Source organism: Garra rufa, chromosome 13 (assembly GCF_049309525.1).
Source record: "Garra rufa chromosome 13, GarRuf1.0, whole genome shotgun sequence".
Lineage (NCBI taxonomy): Eukaryota > Metazoa > Chordata > Actinopteri > Cypriniformes > Cyprinidae > Garra > Garra rufa.
This window is the reverse complement of record NC_133373.1, coordinates 36,328,474-36,335,395: the sequence shown is the minus strand read 5'-3', so window position 1 is coordinate 36,335,395 and position 6,922 is coordinate 36,328,474.

Genomic DNA, 6,922 nt, shown 5'->3' with positions numbered 1-6,922 from the left:
GTATTGTTAGACTACTTTAGACTTGCATAAAAGTATTCAGTATTTTTAAAGCACTGTTTGTTTTATTTGTATCTTTTTCTCGCTGTATTGCTATCTTTAAATTAATCACTATGTAAAGTTTTGGAGCCTGTCATAATCGTTTAAATAATCGTGATTACAATATTGACCAAAATAATCGTGATTATGATTTTTGCCAAAATCGAGCAGCCCTACTGGTAGGTCTCAGATTTTAAGAAAGAGATGTGAAAAGAGCCAATATCCATTATGGAGTTAAAGTCAAAATTTAACATCCACCTTGAAGAATCAGAAAAATATTAATTATTTTATCAAAATAAGATGGGTTGTATAAAGTGCATGTTGTTTCTTATTTAGTACTGACCTGAATAAGATATTTCACATAAAAGACGTTTACATATAGTCCACAAGAGAAAATAGTTGAACTTATAAAAATGACCCTATTTAAAAGTTTACATACACCTGATTCTTAATACTGTGTTTTTTTGTTTAATGATAGTTGTTTTCTTCAGAAAAATCCTTAAGGTCCCACAAATTTATTTTTGTGTATTTGAACCCTTTCCAACAATGACTATAGGTCTCAGATTTTAAGAAAGAGATGTGAGAAGAGCCAATATCCATTATAGAGTTGAAGTCAAAATTTTACATCCACCTTGAAGAATCAGAAAAATATGAATTATTTTATCAAAATAAGATGGGTTATATAAAGGGCATGTTGTTTCTTATTTAATACTGATCTGAATAAGATATTTCACATAAAAGACGTTTACATATAGTCCACAAGAGAAAATAGTTGAACTTATAAAAATGACCCTATTTAAAAGTTTACATACACCTGATTCTTAATACTGTTTTTTTTTTTTTTTTAGTGATAGTCCCTTGAGTCCCTTGTTTGTCCTGAACAGTTAAACTGCCTGCTGTTCTTCAGAAAAATGCATTGTTTTTCCTTCAGAAACATCAGTGAGCAGTTGAATCTTCTGTAATAGTTGCATACGAGTCCCTCAGTTGTCCTCAGTGTGAAAAAGATTGTATGATCTCAAAATCATACAGTCATTGTTGGAAAGGGTTCAAATACACAAAAATGCTGAAAAACCAAAGAATTTGTGAGACCTGAAGGATTTTTCTGAAGAACAGCAGGCAGTTTAACTGTTCAGGACAAACAAGGAACTCATGAACAACTATCACTAAACAAAAACACAGCTGTGGATCATTTAGGCAACAACACAGTATTAAGAATCAAGTGTATGTAAACTTTTGAACAGATAAATTAAACTATTATTTTCTCTTGTGGACTATATGTATATGTCTTTTATGTGAAATTTCTTTTTCAGGTCAAACCAAACAGTTGCTGTAGCCGTTGATGTCCATAGTATAGGTAAAAAAAATACTATGGAAGTCAATGGATACCAACTATTTGGTTCAACAGTAGAAAAAAGTCATGATGACTCACAATGATGTCAAAATTTTAATTGTTGGGTGAATAATCCTTTTATTAAAAACAAAGGTTTGCTACCTGTTGCTGGTTAGTAGTAGCTTTCAAACAGACTAGGACGTTTTTGGTGATGTTAGGATGTAGTACAAACCCCAAAGTAAAGCATGAAGCCCTGAGGTAAAGATATGCAATGCATTAGTCAAAACGAAACAGCTATACTCTGGAGAACATGAGACACTTATGATAAAAGCAGCTGTTAAATCAATAAATAATGCAGAAATCCTCTGTGCAGCACATCTACATTTACTTTGGTGATTACTAAAAGCCTTGTAGAACTAACGTGATCACTCCTGAGACTAAAGGACCCATCCAGAGACTCATTAATCTGTTCCCTAGATAAAAAGAAAGACAAATAATTGGATCAAATGCCCTATAAATGGACTACTTCAGGAAAGGTATTGTTCAATAAATCCCCATTTGTGTTCTGGACAAGAAAGTAAATGAGGGTTAGTAAATGTTGACAAGTTTCATTCTTTGGTGATCTTCTTTAAGATCCTCCTTAAAGGGATATTTCACCTAAAATGAAAATTCTGTCATTAATTACTCACCCTCATGGCGTTCCAAACCCGTAAGACCTTCGTTCATCTTTGGAACACAAATTAAGATATTTTTGATGAAATACAAGAGATTTCTGACTTTGACGCAACTGACACAACTGACGTTCAAGGCCTAGAAAGGTAGTAAGGACATCGATAAAATAGTCCATGTGACATCAGTGGTTCAACCCTAATGTTATGAAGCTACGAGAATACTGTCTGCAAAGAAAACAAAAATAAAGACTTTATTCAACTATTTATTTTCTTTACAACCTTTCTGGGCCTTGAACGTGTCGGTTGCTTTGGTGTCTATGCAGGGTCAGAGCTCTCAGATTCCCTTAAAAATATATACATTTTTTGTTCAGATGTTGAACAAAGGTCTTACGGCTATGAGGCAACATGAGGATGAGTAATTAATGACAGAATGTTCATTTTTGGGTGAACTATCCCTTTAAGAAATAAGAAATAATTACATGACCATATACACTACCAGTCAAAAGTTTTTGAACAGTAAGATTTTTTAAAGAAGTCCTTCTGCTCACCAAGCCTGCATTTATTTGATCCAAAGTATAGCAAAAACAGAAACTTTTTGAAATATTTTTACTATTTAAAATAACAGTTTTCTATTTGAATATATTTTAAAGTGTAATTTATTCCTGTGAACAAAGCTAAATTTTCAGCATCATTACTCCAGTCTTCAGCGTCACATGATTCTTCAGAAATCATTTTTAATATGCTTCGCTGTTCAAGAAACATTTATTACTATAAATATTTAAAAGTTTAAAACGGTTGCATTTTTTAAAGTTTCTTTGATGAATAGAAAGATCCAAAGATCAGCATTTATCTGAAATAAAAAGCTTCTGTAACATTATACACTTTAATTAAAAATAATTCTGACTCCAAGCTTTTTAATGGTAATTTAATTTAATTAAAATTGTTTTTGGGTTATAAAAATGAATACTTTATTTAGCAGTGATGCTTTACATTGATCAAAAGTGATGATAAAGATATTTATAATTTTACAAAAGATTTCTATTTCAGATAAATGCTGTTCTTCTGAACGTTTTACTCGCCAAAGAAACCTGAAAAAATTCTACTCAGCTGTTTTCAACATAATAATAATTATAATAAATGTTTTTTGAGCAGCTAATTAGAATATTAGAATGATTTCTGAAGGAACATGTGACTGGAGTAATGATGAAAAAATTCAGCTTTGAAATCACAAGAACAAATTATAAAATATATTCAAATAGAAAACAGTTATTTTAAATAGCAAAAATATTTCACATTTGTACTGTTTTTGCTGCACTTTGGATCAAATAAAGGCAGGCTTGGTGAGCATTTAAAAATCCTACTGTTCAAAAACGTTTGACTGGTAGTGTGAATATCAGCAACTGCTCATTTTGGGCATATCAATAAAACTGAGGTGAGCTTCATATCATTCTATCATGTACTGTATATGAGCCATCAACGCCTGATGTATCAAATATGATACTCATATACAAACTGTCTTTTTTCCCTTGTATTTAGTCTAAAAACTCTTCCATTAAAAATAGGAAAATAATTTTTTATTATTTCAAGGCTAATCCAATTCTGTGTAAAAATCCAGGTTAATATTGCTTCCATTTATTCATCACTTTGTAAATGGATGCTCAAGGTGCATTGTGGGATACAGTATGTGCATGCTTATTATATTCAGCACATTTTGGCAAATGTAGTAAGTAGGTCATCCGTGCATACAGACATACGATGCTTCGTCTACATTTAAACACTTTCACCTAAAGCGAAAAAAATGTTTATTCATTTAAACATCATGTGATTATTTGACAGCAAAACTGGTCTGTGAAAACCTTTTAGTGTGCTCTGAATTCACATTTTATACAGAAGTGTGTTGTTTGCTACAGTCAAACCCATGACCTTGATGTTAACCATAGTGAGTTTAGTTACAGAAATATGGTAGTACAAAACCTATATCTGTTCCAAAGCAGACTCACTCCAACAAAACCTCTAAAAATATATGCGTGTGTGGCCGTGAATGGCTTATTCACACTCAACGGCGGCCGAGGAGGATACATGCACGCCCCATCATCGTGTGGACACAGTTTATTGATTATCTGTCCATGAGGGGAACAGGATATAGAGTCGAGGCGCTGTAGCAATGCAAACAATAAATCTCTTCCCTCACTCCTGCCAGCTCAACACTTCTAATCTGTGTCAGTAAGAAGGAGTGGATACAGCTGGCCTCTAAAAAGCCAATAATGAAGCTTTCAGAGGTAATCATCAACGCAGAGGACAAAGCACTGACCTCACACATTACCCAGCAATCCTTGCAGGAGATAATGAAGACGGCGTGATGGATATGCTGCGAACTGACTGCAAACACAAAGCGGAGGCCTCCTCCTAACTGACTGTTTCAAAAGTATTTCAGCGGGGTATTGAAACGCATTTGAAGGCAGCGTAAGTTGGGCCCTAATGTAGATGGAATCAGAGAATCCAATAATAAAAATGGAATTTACAGTATAACACAGAATGTCGGGTGCATAAATCAAAAGTAGAGCTGTAAATTGTGATATGGACTAGTGTCTGAATATTAAACTGCAAAAGACTGCTTTTTTATGTTTTATGGACTACACATATTCAAGTACATGTTACACTTCTTTGTTAAGGAATATAACATGTTTTATTTCATGTTTTAATTTTAACAATAAACCTCTGTTGTGCAACACTTTGATTACAATTTAAAAAATAAATTACATTTGTAATGTTTTATGCCTTCATTGGATTACCATTTTGATAATGCATTTGTATTCAGAAATCTAGAAAAATTTAAACACAGGAAATTACATTTATTCTGAAATGTAAAACACTTGATAGGGTCCTATTATTGTAAAAAATAAATAATAATAATAATAAAAATATAAAATTATATATATATATATATATATATATATATATATATATATATATATATATATATATATTATATATATATATATATTTTAGACATGCTTCCTGATTTTAAACGAAATTCAGTAAAATTTAAAAAAATAAATAAATAATTTTGGAAAGCAGAATTTGGAGGGGGTAAAAAAAGGTGGCTTTTGTTAAAAAGCTTTAATAAATTGTTAAATGTATAATTTTTATGATTTCAATTAAGAAGACATTCTTTTTGATTAATACAATTTAAAATTTAATTAAACCATTAATACGAAATTCATTAAAACATTAAAACGGAATTAGGAAAAAAATAAAACCCATTTCATAGGGCCCTAAATTGTAAGTTTTTAATTAATTAAACATGTTTTTATTATTAGTAGTAGTAGTAGTAGTAGTAGTAGTAGTTCTAGTAGTATATATTATTATTATTAATAAAATTTAGTAGAACCATTAAAATGTAATCTAGAAGAAAAGAAAAAACAGATGGGCCCTAAAAATGTCATTTTTGTTAAAGTTTTAATACATTTTAAAATAATAATAATAATAAATAAAATAATAATAAATGTAATACATTTTTGTTCAATTATATAATTTTCATGATTTTAATTAAGTAGACATGCTTTTTAATTACTTTTTTAATTAAACACACAATTTGAAAAAAAATTGTGTGTTTAAAAAAATGTTTTCAATTAATTAGATTTTTTTGGTTTGTTTGTTTTTTTTGTTGCTAAAATTTACTTTGTAAAGGTTTCATAAATTGTTAAATGTACAATTATTATGATTTTAATTAAGCAGACATGCTTTTTGATTACTAAAATTTTATTTAACAATTAAATTAATAATAATTAATTAACAAATAATTTCTTAATTAATGTTTTTTTATTTACTTATATTTAACCAGTAAAATGATAATAATAATAATAATAATAATAATAATAATAATTTAAAAAAAAATTAAACTGAATTAAAAAAAAAATATTTAACTAAAATTTTGTTTAATCAGTAAAATGTAATCCAGAAAAATTAAAAGGAAAAAAAGTAGAAAACATTAAAACTGAATAAGGAAAAAAATAAAACAGATTTCATAGGGCCCTAAAAAGGTACGTTTTTCATTAATTAAACATTTTTTAAATGACTCAAATTTAGTTTAACCATTAAAATGTAAACCAGTAAAATTAAAGGGGAAAAAATTAATTTGGGGAAAAATAAAACATTTCAAAGGGCCTACATAAGTTACACCAGGAAACAAAAAGCATCACATAGCACAGTTTGAATTATGTGAACTCGCTCCAACAAAATCATTACCATTCATTTCCATCATGCATCATAATTGGCAAAAGTTGCTTCATTTTGAGATGCAAATTCTTATAAACCCTGATCCCAAGTCATTTTTCACATCAAATAAATGAGACAAGCTGTGAAAAGATAAAACTGACTGATTTTGCTGTTGCAATCCACCAGGAAATCAAGCTCAGAAACCGCATCCTAATATCAGGGATGCAGAAGGTTCCTGATGCCAGCTCTCTATACGTGTGTAGATGTCAGCGTAAAAACAAACCGCAGCGGCGTAAAATCAATATCAGGGGTATCACATCAAAATGATTAATTAGCTATTGAATGCAGCTCTGTAGGGGAGAGTAACAGTTGCTTGTTGTACAAAAAGTTGTACAAGCCTGTAATGTCAGATGGCAGTGATGAATGCGAGGGGGCGGGGCTCTTCACTTCAAGTAAATTGAACTCTACAGCTGCAATAGACCTTGTCCTACAGTCTAGCCTTAATATAAATACCCATAAAGTCATAAAGTTGATGAAAATCTGTAAAAATTATAGAAACGTCAAAAAAATTAATAAAAATAAATTGTTTTATTTCAGCAAGTTTTAATTTAATTTTATTTGCTAAAATGACATTTTAGTTGATGATAATCTGTAAAAAAATAGAAAC